The 15229-nt window shown below is 40.5% G+C and overlaps 1 long non-coding RNA gene across 1 annotated transcript; it reads left to right on the top strand.

Moving 5' to 3' along the window:
- Positions 1 to 8105: 8105 nt before the first annotated feature.
- On the top strand, positions 8106 to 13500 carry LOC122026901. The gene is made up of 4 exons (XR_006124197.1): positions 8106 to 8376; positions 8990 to 9332; positions 9557 to 9792; positions 13480 to 13500. It is a non-coding gene; the product is annotated as an uncharacterized LOC122026901 (long non-coding RNA).
- The last annotated feature ends 1729 nt before the right edge of the window (positions 13501 to 15229 follow it).

Below are 15229 nucleotides of genomic sequence, written 5' to 3'. Positions count from 1 at the left end.
AGTCGCCCGCGTGGATCAAGCCTGAACTGGTCGTGACTTATCCCTTCAAGGCGCCTTCTGTGCTCTCCAAGGCACCTTCAAAGCCCGGTTCAAGGCGCCTCCACTGAGCTGCGCTGGCAGAAGCTGGCTCGCACTCGAGGCGCCTCGAAGCCCCATGGAGGCGCCTCGGACACTGTACATCCAAGCTTAGCTTGTGTTTTTTGGTACCTGCAAAATGCGTTAGTCCAGAGTACCTGCAACACAGAGTTAGTGCACAATAATAATAATGAATTAAAGTTTGACAGTCTCCCGACTGTCCGAGTCTGATTTTAGATTTCCGACCGAAAACCCTAGGTCGACCCGACGCCTACTGTTCCCCCTACGGGGAACGCGTCCTCACCTACTCCACTCAGGAGATTTACCTGTTGCCAGTGCGATCCTCCAGATCGACTGGACTTTTGCTCGGTGCTCGATGCTTCCGGACTTTCTGCTGGACTTCCGCTTCCCGGCTGGTCCAGTCTTTCACTTGGTCCGCGACACCAGGACTTTCCACCTAGGGTTACCCCCCTAGGACTTTTGCCTGAAGCACTCGACCCACCAAGACTTTCCGCATAGGGTTACCACCCCCTATGACCTAGGGTTACCACCCCCTAGGGTTTTCACTTGCCTAACCACAGCTAGGACTTTTCCTGAAACACTTAAACAGACTTGTTAGATCACAATATAACCTTAACTTTGAATCCTTTGTCATTATCAAAACTTAGGTTCGATTGTCGGATACTCCCCGCACCAACAAGAGTATGCTCACTTATAACTAGCACCAAGGCGAGAGTCTGGAAGCATGAAAGCATGCTCACTTATAACTCGCACTAAGACGAGAGTCTGAAATACCGACTGGGAGGTCGTTGGGTGTGAGAGCATGCTCACTTATATCTCGCACTGAGGTGAGAGTCTGGAATACCGACCGGGAGGTCGTTGGGCATGAGAGCAGACTCACTTATAACTCACACTGAGGCGAGAGTTTGGAATACCAACTGAGAGGTCATTGGGCATGAGAGCATGCTCACATATAAATCGCACTCAGGCGAGAGTCTAGAATACCAACCGAGAGGTCGTTGGGCATTAGAGCAGGCTTACTTATAACTTGGACTGATGCGAAAGTCTATAATACCAACCGGGAGGTCGTTTGGCGTGAGAGTATGCTTACTTATAACTCTTACTGGGAAGAGAGTCTGGAAAGCCCGACCGAGAGGTCGATGGCAATACTCTAGTCTGAGACCGATGGCGATACTCTAGTCCGAGACTGGTGGCGATACTTTGGTCCGAGACCAGTGGTGATACTCCAGTCCAAGACCAATAGCGATACTCCAGTTCGAGACTGGTGGCGATACTCCGGTCCGAGATCGGTGGCGATAGCTCGACCCCGAACGGGGGATATAAGAAATCCGATAAGCTGGTCGGAGACCAGTGAAGACCTCTCAACCCTAAACGGAGGAGGATAAACCTTGAAGTCCATAGAAGAGGAGCCTGTATCAATATGAGGGGGCAGAGCCTTTATCATACCTATCAGCCAGTTGAAGCTCCAAGTCAATTCCTTGACTCCCAAATACCCCTGGAGAAAGGGGAGAAGATAATAATCTGAGCTCTGATCGTCAAAGGAAGTGAAGCCTATAGTAATATAAGGGAGCGCAGAGCCTGTAGCAATAGAAGAAAGCATAGTACCGTGGATGAAGGGTGCAGAAACTGTAGATGTAAGAGGATGCAAAATAGGTGGAGAATGTAGAGCATATAGTAGCAATAGAGTGAAGTGCCTATAACAGTAAGAGGATGTAGAGCTCCATGGTGAAGGGTGCAGAGCCTATAACAGTAAGAGGATGTATAGCTTTATGGTGAAGGGTGCAGAGCCTATAACACAACTGACTGGGGAGCTAGGCCCCTAGCCCCTGATCGGAGAGTAAGGCCCCTAGCCTGTAATCAAAGAGCGAGTCCCCTAGATCTTGATCGGGAAACTGTACTGTGAGTCATTGATCGGGAAGCTGTGTCGCTAGTGTAGAGGGATCGGTGGCCGACTTGAAGGGGGGTTGGATAGACGGCACCCCCAAATCTAACGCTTCTTCCTACACTTGTTAGTTTGTGCAGTGGAATAATACAAAAGCAAATAAGCTAAACACTAAAGGAGAGAAACAAGCAAACTGCTAACACGTTGTTTAACGTGGTTCGGAGATTATGGCTCTTACTCCATGGCTGTCCATAAGGTGGACGATCCCGATCCGTTGGTGGATTAGCCCCCGGCAAGCTTCGGCTATCTCAAGTCACTCCTTGTAGAAACCTTACCACAACACCAACCAAGACTCTTGAGACTAATAGACTACTAATTAGGGTTTACCACCACTAATTTTGTCAACCTTAACCAAGCTCCCAAAGCTTGGTTAAATAGGCCATGGGTTGGAACCCCCGCCTACCAGTCGACTGCTAAAACCATCAATCGACTGCCCTCTGTGGAAATTCGACCGTTACATCTCAACGGCTCGATACTAGTCGACTGCTAAAAGTATCAGTCGACTGCTCTACACTGGTCGAGTGAATAGAAACATTCTGTTTGCTCCCAGTCGACTGCTCAGTCGACTACATCAGTCGATTGCTCAGTCGACTACATCAGTCGATTGCTGTTTTCACCAGTCGACTGCTATAATAACTGCTACAGTTAACTCTAAACCTAGGATTTTACCCTTAGTACAATCTCTCATGCACTCGTACCCTCATGACTCACTTGACCCTTCATTGTAGCCTTGACCTTTAGCCTTCAAGCCTACTTCCTTTGGCTCTCGTCTCTCGGATGCATCCAAGCCCGCGGCTCGTCCCCAATGTCATCCTTCGCGTATGTCTCGAAGTCGCTTCCCTCGGCCCTTGGCCTTGCTGCTTTGTCCACGGTCCCTCGGATGCTCCATCCTTCACCGGACCCGAAGCCATCAACCTGAGTCATATGTGTATCCTGCAAACCTGCACAACTCAAATACACATATCAAATACAAGAGTGAACCTAACTTAAATCCTTTGCCCAAACACCAAAACACATGGTCACACGGATCATTAGGATTACTCCAACACCTAGTGTCTGATTGGGGAGTTGTGCCCCTAATGTCTCATCGGGGAGCTGGGCCCCTAGTGTCCGATTAAAGATTGAAGGTCTTAGTCTTTGATCAAGGAACTAGGATCTTACTTTTTATCAGGGAGCTATAACAGATCCTATAACTGTAAAAAGGGAGCAGAGCCCGTAACGTACCTGATTGAGGAGTCGTGCCAACCGGTTGAGGGTTTGTCTCGATCCCTTGACTCCCAAATACCCGTGGAGTCAAAGAAAAAATATAATGGAAAAACTAACCTGTCAGCCAGCTGAAGCTCCAACCTAATCCCTTGGTTCATGAATACCCATGGAGCGAGGAGAGAAGATAATATGTTCGTAGAAATCCTCCGGATGGTGATAATGACAGAGAACCTCCTGACGTCGTCCATCTTCACGTTCCAAAACAGATGGATAAGATTCCTACTGACAGCGCCAATTTGATCCAGTCTGGAATCTGAGTCAGATGAAGGCCGGATGAGTTGTTGCTGGTGTTGACGGAGAGGTGACTGTGACACCACTCGCGTATGCGCCTATAAGAATGGATCTCCACGTGGTGCTGACGGACGATGATGACTGCACCGATGTTGCTTGAACTCTGCGCACACTTAGACAAACACACAGGACGTTAGAGGCCAAAAACTAGGAAAAAAATCCTCGGAGCAAGCCCTCTAAGCTTAAGTCAGGTACTTTTTCCCCAGAAGAACAGTGTACGAAGGAAAAGTAGAAGACAAGTGTGAATGTGTGAGAGAGGGAGGCGACGCTGGATAGGGGGAGAGCGGAAGAGGAAAGGGATGGTGTCAGCGTGGAGAAGGGAGGAGGTGGCGACGTCAGCCCCAGCGTCGACGCCGACGGTCGACAGGGAGAGGAGACCTCCCTTGCGTGCGGCCTTGGCGACGTCGGCCTGGAGAAGGCGGGAGGTGGTGACTGGCATCACTGGTGTTGTTGAGGCCGTGCGAGAGAAATAGAGAGAGAGGAGAAGAAGAGAGGAGGAGTGGCTTGCCGGCGATGAGGGAAAAGGCAGCGACGACGGTGCCTTTGTGGCTGTGGTCACGGCGGTCACACGTAGCCCCCCTTTCCCCCTCCTGGTCCCGACGTCAAAATGTAGAAGCCCCCTGTGTAAGGCGGCGGAGAAGATCAAAAAGAGGAGAGGAGCGGCATCGACGTTGGTGGTGTGCGACCTGAATGGCGTCGGCATGCGAGAGATGGTGGCGACGGAGTAGGAAAACCCTTCGAAGAAGGAAAACGCAAGCCCCCTTTTTGCTACAGTGTCTTCTTTTTTCTTAAATCCCTAAACAGTGCAAAGATCGAAATGCCCCTCCTTCCCCCTTTAATTCCTCCTCTGCCCCTAAACCATATCCACGTCAGTTGTGATTCCTTAATAGTGTTGTCTCCTGGTGAAGGTCCGACTGATACTAGGAATGCCCGGGCGTATGTTGGGAGCCATCTCCATTAGTAATGAGAGGACTGAGCCTTGGGGGTGAGGCCGACATCGAGCCTGCTAGGAGTAGACTGGGAGTCTTGCTCATGATAAATGAAGAAACTGAGCCCTAGGGTCTGACCGATATGAAGTTGACTGGGAGCCTTGCCTATGAGAAATGAGAGGAATAAGTCCTGGGGTCTGACTGGCTTGGAGTCGACCTAGACTGAGAGCCTTGCCCATGAGAAATGAGGGGATTGAGCCCTAGGGGTCCGATCGATGTGGAGCTAGTCAGGAGTAGATTGAGAGTATTGCCCATGAGAAATGAGGGGGCTAAGCCCTAGGGGTCCGAGTGGTGTGGAGTTGGCCGGGTGTAGATTGGGAGGCTTATCCATGAGAAATCAGGAGACTAAGCCCTGAGGGTCCAACCAACGTCGAGCCAGGGAGGAGTAGAATAGGAGTCATGCTCATGAGAAATAAGGAAACTGAGCCCTGAGGTCTGACTGGCGTGGAGGCGACCTGGTGTAGACTGAGAGCCTTGCCTATGAGAAATGAAGGGACTGAGCCCTAGGGGTCTAATCGGTGTGGAGTCGACCGGAAGTAGACTGAGAGTATTTCCCATGAAAAATAAGGGGACTGATTCCTGTTGTTCGACCAGCGTAGAGCTGGTCGAGAGTAGACTAAGAATCTTTCCCATAAGAAATGAGGGGATTGATTCCTAGGGTTCAACCGGTGTGGAGCTAGCCGAGAGTAGACTGAAAGTCTTTCTCATGAGAAATGATGGGAGCTAAGTCCTAGGGGAATGACTTGCTTGTATATGTAGTTCTCAACCTTAACTGTCAGATTCTCTTTACTTTTAATTATTACGTCACCTTGACTATCGACGTCGCACTATCCCTAGGACCATTCAATATACGTCGTATTAATGGTGAAACCATGGAAAATACCCTCTCATATGAGAGCCTATTTGATATTTAATTTACCTGCCTATATTTACTAGGCCGCCTAAGGTAATATCACGTTTTACAGTATAAAAGCCTCAGTACTCAGTACTCAAACAAACAATGTCTCTATAATAAGAAGTAAATTTTATTTCAAGAAAAATGGCAATAGAGAGAGGGATAGAAAAAGGAGGGTTTTAATCAAGTTAGCCAGTTACAAATATTTGAAAGAGCTTCAATTGTGACAAATGCAGAAAAGCTAAGAACAAACTTTTATCTTGAATGTAACTAGTAGAGATTTGTATACAAGAAAAAGTTGCAATTATGATTTCAAAGGACAATGTTGAAAATGGATTCCGAGGCAAGTGGAAAATAAAAAACCATACTATAATATTTGACATGTTTCTCAACACGCGGCATTACTTCTCTTTTTTTGTGCAAACTAGTTATTTTGACAAAACTGAAACAGGACATTATTAATCTAGGATTATAATTTGGAGATATAAACCGAAACCAAAACATAAAATTACAAGAATATAGAATCAGAAATTTCAATTAAATAACCACATTTGTTTTTCATGTTCTTCACTTGATCCACAAATTAGTGTTGGACAATCATGTTAAACTCACAAAGAAATAAAACTAACAATGAAGTCTAACACAGTTAATCAGAGATTTAGCCATTCTATGCAAGACAAAATTCAACAACTTGACATCCAATAAGAGATGAACTTCGAATAGCAGAATCTTGAGTTGAACTTCAATTATGGATGCAATGCTTGCAACTCTTAGTATATCATTTTGCATCTAAAGTAGATAAGTCACAGGGAGGTGCACTATGTTTATGTATTCTCTTTGTTAAAAAATGACAGAGCATGCATTAGGTATGAAAATCATAGAAAAAACTGGGATGGTATCAAGCTAGGAACATATTTCGTTAACAGTCTTTTCAGCATCTAAGAACAGTAAGCAAATTAGTCAATAAAATATATTAAATCTATAAAATAAAAGAATTAGGATTAAAAAACAAAGGACTAAAAGAACACGCATCTAAACATATTAACAGAAGTTTATAGTTCAGTTCTTTGATATAATTTTTAATATTTGAGAGACAAGTAGAATAGTGTATCCAAGAAAACAAATCAATTACATGTAACAGAGAAACAACATTAGTGTGAACTTATGAATGATCTCAAAAAAACAGAACCTAGAGCAGACAATTAAAGGAGATCAGAAAGCAAGACATTAGTTCACCTCAAGCATGTTTTCATCTTCAATGCCCCAACAACATCAGAACGGATAATCTGTCCATTGCGGTTGACAAGAGTATTTACACTTTCAAAATGTATATGAGTTAACGGAGACGTTACCAACAATTATTTACCCAAAAAAAAAAAGAAAAAACTCATAGGACGTGACGAAATGCCTGTTAATCATCGACCTCTCCTTCCTTCGAAGCGACCTAAAAAAAATACTAACACCAAGAGACCAACTTTGAGCCATTTCTGTCCTTTTGCCGGATTCTTCTTGCCAGAAAGCTTGCTTTCAGTTTCTTTTGCTTGTATTTCTTCAGTATGATGCCTGACTTGATCTTGGAGACATTTTATTGCAACCTCGTTTCTTTGCGTTTTTTCAATGTGCTCGCTAACTTGATGTTGAAAACGTTTAATCGTGGCTTCATCTCTCTGCTTTTCCCCCATGAGTTTCATAACTTGATCCTCTAGCAGTTTAATTATAGCTTTATCACTGTCCTGGCTCAGCTGTGCAGTACGTTGATTAGCTTCATCTTCCAGAAATTTAATTCGAGCTTCGTATCTTTGCGCTTTTTCAGTATACTCGCTCAATTGATCTTGGAGAAGTTGAATTGTAGCTTCGTCAGTGTTTAAGCTCATTTGATCATGTAGCAGTCTAATTGTAGCGTCGTCAATGTGCTGGCTCATTTTGTCGTGAAGACTTGTAATTGTAGCCTTGTCGTTTTCCTTTTCTTCCAATAGATGGATGATTTGGTCTTGGAGGCGCTTGATTGTAGCTCTGTCACTGTGCTGGCTCAACTGTTGTGTTTCAATATTTTGGCTCGCTTTATCTTCTAGAAATTTAATTCGAGCTTCGTAGCTCTGTTTTTCTTCTGACAGAGAGACAATCTTTTGTTCTTGACTAACCAGTTTAGCCTCTTTCTCTTGGAAAATTCTTGAAAGTGAATCGATCATTTCCATTTTGGAAACTTGAAGCGAAATAAAAAGTGAACTCGCGTCAAGAAAGCGTATCGGAAAGCCGATGAGGAAGAGGTAGAGGAATACCTGGAAGGAGTCAAGAAAAGGGAGAGGTAGAGGAATACCTGGAAGGAGTCAAGAAAGCGTATGCGGAAAGCAAGAGGTAGAGGAATACCTGGAGGAGTGAGCGGATGGTTCAGTTGCAGTGGACGCCTAGGTAGCCGAAAGCCTCGAGTAGGCAGCGGATCGTAGAGCCGACGTTGCGGAAAGTTGGTAGCGGAGTGACGAGATGGGGGCGGGCGTGTGCGTGGCGTCGGTTGACGGGGAGGCGGAAACCATAAATTTATAAAAATATTCCAGGGTCGGATCCAACAACAGGATCCGACCCAACAACAGGATCCGATAATGAGGAATACTAAAACGAGATCTGATCGCAACAACATGTCATTACGCCCCCTCGTAACCTCCTTGTCCCACCCCCATCGAATCCTCCCGATTCCGATCTCCGATCCCCATCCTACGATCTCATCGATCTCCGTCCTTCACCCCGCTCTGTCGTTGATCTCCACGCTGCGGTGGATGGCGAACACGAACGCAGGCAGATCTGCGAGGATTTGTTGCCAAGGAGAGTGAGACTGTGGGGGTGATCCAGACGGCATCTGATTCAGGCACCGCGATAGCATCTCATTCGATCAGCTGCAGAAGGTGAATGAGCGGAATGGATTGGTTTAATTTTTTTTATTCGGGTTCTTTTCTTTTTCTACGTAGTTTTTTATTTGGATTTTTCTTTCTCGTTTTTCTTTGTCTTGCTTGGAGGTTGGTCCTTTTGTTTGGTTCTAGATCTGGTAGTTCACTTATACTGGAAACATTTTGTTTCAGTCTGATTTCAGCTAGAATTTACGGCAATATTTTTCATATAATGTGTTTTTCACAATTTCGTTTGGATCAGTGAAACGTTAGCGCAGAATCTTGAGGCCTAGCTATTAGTTTGGCACCGTATCTGGACCTGTTTAATCCATGTTTACCTTGAGAATCATAAATTTAGATCAAATGTCAGTGATATTTCTTGTATTGCATGTATTGGCTCTTGACAAGTGAATTTGGTTCCAGAATTCTTTGTTTTATTGATTGATGTAAAGGGTACGGTTTTAAATTTTTTAATCTAAATGTTGTTCATATGGATGCCCATCCATGAATGACATTTTAATTCATTTGTTCTTCACAGTTGGCGTATTTGATTTTTATAGTCATTGATTTGTATCTTGTAAATGATTTAACATGGCAAATGTTAATCTTGTTGACAATGTCAATGAATTAGTTCTGGAGTGAGCTATCCCTTCATGCTCGAAAGGAGTTCATGAGGCTCGATAAAGACTTTATTTGAACAAGCTAGGAGGAGCCTCTACTGTTCCAGATGCAATGGGTTGCTTCTGGAAGTCTTCTCACAAATTGTAAACTATGGGAAGTCAATGCAACAAGAAGGTTCTGGTTTTCAACTTTCAGATAAAGCTGGGAATTGCCAATCCCAGGACCGTAGTCACATAGATGAGGTACAGGATCCATCACTATATCCTTGGGGTGGTCTGACAACAACTAAGCATGGTATTCTCACTGTTCTTGACTGCTTTGTCAGGGCAAGGTCACTGAAGCCACTGCAAAATGTATGTTGTTCTTGCTATTGTTATCATATCTCAAGGACATCAAATTCTCATGCTTTTTATTTTATACTCTTCATATTCGTCCTCATTTTTTTTCCCTCATGCTTTCCTGTCCATATAGATATTTAAGTCTCTTGATGCATTATTACTTTTTTTTTTCTTAATTATTATTTTCTTGATTGTTGTTTTCTTTAAGTTTTATGCTTCAAATTTTTGTAATTGTGTAGGTGTTTGATAGTGCTTGAGTTGGGCAACATGAACACGGAGGTGGAGGCAGGGGTTGGATTAGCCAAGGGATTGCTAATTACGGTAAAGGACACGGATTAAGAGAGACCTGTGTGTTGCATACTGCTCGACATTCTTGTGATACACTTGTGGACTTCTGGTCCGCTTTAGGTGAGGAAACCAGATTATCTCTCTTACAGATGAAAGAGGAGGATTTTATTGAAAGACTTATATACAGGTGAACCTTTTTTTGTTTTTGCATATTGTCAACTTGTTCTATAGGAACATATTCTAGAGTATAAAGGTGATATTCTAGTATTAGTATTAAAAAAAATGGTCTTTACATTTTAAGTATTTTAACTAACATAAAGCAAAGAATGAAGAATCCCACATTGTATAAATTCTATTGGAATATCTTTCAGTACTCTTCTATCACAAAATCTTAGATATATAGGAACTATAGTAAAAAGGATAGCTTTCAAATCAAACTTGCAGTCTGTTTGTTTATTTAGTGTCTAAGTGTGTGTCTATAGTTGTATTTAGCAGAAAAATAAGTTTAGAAGCTGGAGATTTTTGGTTCTTTGATTGGCATGATGTTGATTCAAATAACTGCCCAAAAAACTGCTCTCAACACTTCTAAGAAAAAGTCTTGTCAACAAAAAACACATGTCCATAGGATAGATGTAATAATTTTGGGAATGAAAAAGGAAAGATTGTTGCTTAACAGTTTTTGGTTGTTTGTTCTAGAGTGATCATCAAGTTTACCCTGTATCAAGGTTTAAAATTGACCCGTGCCTAGGTTTCAGTCATGTACCGAAACGATACAATTTCGGTATCGTATCATGCTGTGCCGATATAGTTTTGGTATTTTAAAAATATAAAATATATTAATTTAAAAATAAAATATTTAACATAAATTTTTTAAAAATAAACAAAATAAAAAATAATCTTTTTAAAAGGGAAAAGATATGAAAATAGATAAATAAACAAATAAAAATTTTATTATAAATTTTAAATTAAAATAAATAAAATATAAAATTAATTAGATAATTTTATTAGAGTTTAATAAAGCCTCTTTAGTTATCTCCATCATGCTGTCAGGTTTTGGATTTTTTTAATTAAACTTAGGTAAAATTAAATTGGATAATTTTAAATATATTTTTTATATATTTTATTAGGATACTTTAATTATGGTTTATAAAAATCTGTTCGAAATATCACACATCTTTACGAATTGTTTAAATTAATTAAATAAAATAATTGGGAAAAAGAAACCGTGGAAACCGCGCGTCCGTCCGCGATCATCGCCATGACAACATTCGGCAGACGCATCCGATGGCGTTGGAAGGGTCGCTCGTCGGATGCTTCCGGCGACGCCTACTGTGCCGAAGGTGTCGCGGGACACTTTCGGTGTTGCCGGAGGCGTCGCGGGACTCCTCCAGTGCCACTGAATGCATCCAACGTCTCCTTTGGTGCTGCCGAGACAAGGACGCCTCTTGTGATGGTTTCGGCCGCCTGGTGGAACGGTAAAAATCATCGTGCCGGGCGGCACGAAACGACATTTCATTCCTTGCTTCTAGTGCTTTTCCATCTTGGTAGTTGGGACTAGTTAGTGAGAATAATTATCTGATATCTAATAAACATATGGAAATCTTTGATTATGTAATAATTATCTGATATCACAAAGAAAAGGAATCTCTTAAAAAAACAAATTCAGATAGTAAGAGGAAATGCTACTATTATTTATATATATTATTTACCATATTTGTATATATTAGTTACTATATATGTATATAATAATTACCATATTATTGGTACAAAATAGTTAATATATATGTGTTAATTAGACTAATTGTAAATTAGCCTAATCAGTGTTGTTAGAAGTGCGAGGCACACCGAGGTGCAAAAGGCTCCTAGAGCTCGAGGCGCGCCTCTTGAACATGAGGTTGATTACTAAACTACTAATACACTCATATAATATGTTAAATATGATAACTATTAATATTTCACACACAAATATCAAACCACTAGCCATAAGACATAATATGACAAGCAAAAAACACCATGATAAAATTAATAAAAGTTTCAAACTTTCAAGTTTCAACTTTCTAATCTAAACTAACGAAGTTCATCAAAACAAGCGTAATAGGTTAAATTAATCATCAAGCTCAAGATCATTCTCATTGTATTATCTTCATCTTCTTAAAATTCAATTTCTTCTTCTTTTTCATCTCTAAGTCTTAGAGATTTGTGTCTTATAGAGGAAGATGTATTTCCCTTCTCGATTTGTTTAGGCCTAGTATGTGAACTAGAGGCCATGGATGTAATGTTTTTTCCTCTAGTACAATAGTCAGGCTCTTCAAATCCACTAACCCTACCAACGACATCCCATGTCAAGTCACCTTCAAAAACCAACTCATCTTCTTTATGGTAAAATATGCACTTCCTCGAGAATAAAAAAAAAACGATCTACTTTCATTTGGTATTTCGGAATAAATTCTTTTGATCCTCTATACTCAATCAAATCCTCTTTTTTGATAATTGAATTGGCCTCTACGGTCCCATATTTAGTAATTCCCGAATTATTTCTTCTGTATCGTGGATCATCAAAAAAAGCAAGAATACTATTTCTACGTAAAATACCCTGTTTTGGTATTTGTCGAACGAATCGCACTCCTTCGTATACGTCAGGAGTCCATTGATGAAAAGGGGCTGGGGAAAGCTTGAACCCAATTCCTACAGTGATGGATATAAGCGCAATTAAAATTCCTGGGGAGTTATACATTTGTGTATTGATAAGACCATTTACTATTTCTTGAAGCTCGATCTCCCCCCAGATGAACCATATAGCCAAGAGAAACCATAAACCAGAATAGAAGAGCTTGCCCCACCCATGAGTAAATATTTCATAGTAGCCTCATTAGACCGTACTTGCAAAATGGATCCGTTTATCATAAAGAGATTCGTTTTCAACCCATTAACCATTTATTACTGTCATCAATATCTGTCACGTGCATCATACCGAAGTTTTAATGCACGATTATATTTCACAAATACCAAATCATTTAAGCGATGCTGAGCTATCCTATTCTGTTTTTTTGCTGTGAATTTATAAAATGTCAAAAATCACAATAAGTATAATAAAATAGCAAAGAATATTTTCTACTTATACAAGCAACATACTAATAGTATTATACATTTATATTTCTTACATACCTGCTTAAATACACTCCAATTGCGCTCACAGCCTAAAGCACTATAAGTGAGGCCAAGCACTTTAATAGCAAATTTTTACAATTCTGGAGTATTTGCTCTTTCGTAGCATTCCCACCATTCTGTTGGAGATAACGGTCTTCTACATCTAATTGTCACATTCCTCCCAAATAACCCTTCTGCCTTTCGATATATAGAGAACTAGGTAGTGATTTTATCTTGCTTAGCAACGCTTGAAACCAATCTCTCTATAGTTTCAAACAATTAATTCACCACTTCTCATGGATATTTGAATCCGTGTATGAATAAAAATATTCTGAATTCAAATAATGTCCTACAACATGTAGATGCCGATGAAGTTGACATTCCTATCTCTTATCAATGATCTCAGACACTTCTTTGTATTTCTCTTCTTTCTCCTCAAAGGCCTTCATAATTGTTTCTTTTACCCTATCCATAGCCTCGTAAATATAACCCATTGCAGGTTTTCTTTCGCCATCAATCAATCTCAGAACATGGACTAAATGACCATATATCTTTAAAATATACACTACACCGCTCCAAAATATATCTTTAAAATATGCACTACACCGCTCCAAAATCAAGGTGTCATGATGATTTTAGCTACCTTCTTTCCTGCAGCTTCTTTTGCCCATTTACTCTCTATCCAATCCTTTAAAATGAATATTTTTCTTAAATTTTGCTTCTGTAGGTGCATTCTTTCAAGGGTGAGAAAAGCAGCAGCAAATCTTGTGACACCCACCTGACAAAGCTCTTTTTATCTGGTGAATTGCCTCAACATATTTACCATGCCTAGGTGAACATAAATGTAGCCATCCACACTCATTCCTTCTTCAATGTTGCTTTAAAATCAGACAATTTCCCAATATCTTCTAAGATCAAGTCGATGCAATGAGCAGCACAGGGAGTCCAATACAAGTGTGGCCTTTTTACTTCTAATAATTTTCCTACAAAAGAAGTTAGAAAACTAGATAAGTTTAACATATATAAGAAAAAACATATTGATAAGAAAAAATTAAATAGATTCTTACCAGCAAGCACATTGTTACTTGTACTATCCGTAACAACTTGAACAATATTTGCTTCTCCTACACGCTCCACAAATCGATAAGCAACTGAAATGTTTTCTCTCCCGTCTTTGCGTAATTAGAAGTATCAACTGATTCGATGAAAATTGAACCTTTAGGAGAATTCACTAAAAAATTAATCAATATCCTCTGTCTTTTGTTTGTCCTCCCATTTGCTGTCAAACTACAATCATATTTAGCCCATTCTATTTCACACGACTTAATGTAATCATTTGTCACACTATCAACAACCTTTTTTAGAAAAGGAACCCGCACCTCATGATAACTAGGTCCTTTTATACCTACATCATATTGGCCAACCAAGTCCAACATCCTTTTGAATCTTGAATATTTAATGACATTAAAAGGGATTGTCGCATCATACATCCACTCAGTTATGGCCGTACAAGATTTTTCCCTCAATTCTTTCTTGTATGCCTCATTTATTGTAGTTTGCTTCTTTTTACCCTTTAGTAGCAAAATACGTATCCATTGGACCTATTTGTCTTGACCTCTTTTTGCATATTCACTGTTTTAGAACTTGTACTTGTACTTATAGGCGGCATAGCTTTAGTTCCAATATCATCCATATCAATATCATCACCAAGAAGGTCTACATCCTCAAAGTCCAATGTCGCAAGTTTAGAAAGATTACTTTTCTCTGTCTTTTTCTCCATAAAATTTTTAATTTCTTCACGTATATGAGGCGGACATCTTTTGCAAGTCGTAGTATTTCAAAACCACCCCAACAAGATGTTGTTTGCATGATAGATACCTCATTTTGTAACTTTTTGACAAAAGTTACAAATCAAATCATTTTTGTTATTCGGATTAACTATTTGAAAATAATTCCATACTGGATCTTTGATGCATATGTTGGAGCATCACTACTACCTTCCATGATAATTGAACAAGAAAATAACCTAAAAAATCAAAAACAAAATAAAATCAACACTATACCAACAATAGAAAAACAAGACAAAAAAATAGAAAAACAAGACAAAAAATGGAAAAACAGGACAAAAAAAAAAGCAAAACCGGGCAATAGCAAGAACATGAATCAGCAACTCAGCAAGGAGAAAAAGAAGAAGAAAAGAAGATACCAAGATAAGGCGAAGAAGAAGAAGAAGAAGAAGAAGAATAGAAGATAACAGAAGAAAAAGAAGAAGAGAAGAAGAAGAAGAACAGAAAAACTAAAAAAAGGGAAACAACACATACCTGGGTACTGCAGTGTGACTCAGGCAACGACGGCGGCAAGCAGAAATTCTCCGGGTAGACTTGGGTTCAGGTTTCTTCTTCTTGCGTTCTTTTCTTTTTCCCTTTTATCTTTTTCTTCTCCGTGCCCTAATTCCAAACCAAATAAAATGTTTTTTG

This window comes from Zingiber officinale, chromosome 10A (genome assembly GCF_018446385.1).
Source record: "Zingiber officinale cultivar Zhangliang chromosome 10A, Zo_v1.1, whole genome shotgun sequence".
Lineage (NCBI taxonomy): Eukaryota > Viridiplantae > Streptophyta > Magnoliopsida > Zingiberales > Zingiberaceae > Zingiber > Zingiber officinale.
The sequence above is the reverse complement of the archived record's forward strand: the minus strand, read 5'-3'. Positions and strand labels throughout refer to the sequence as shown.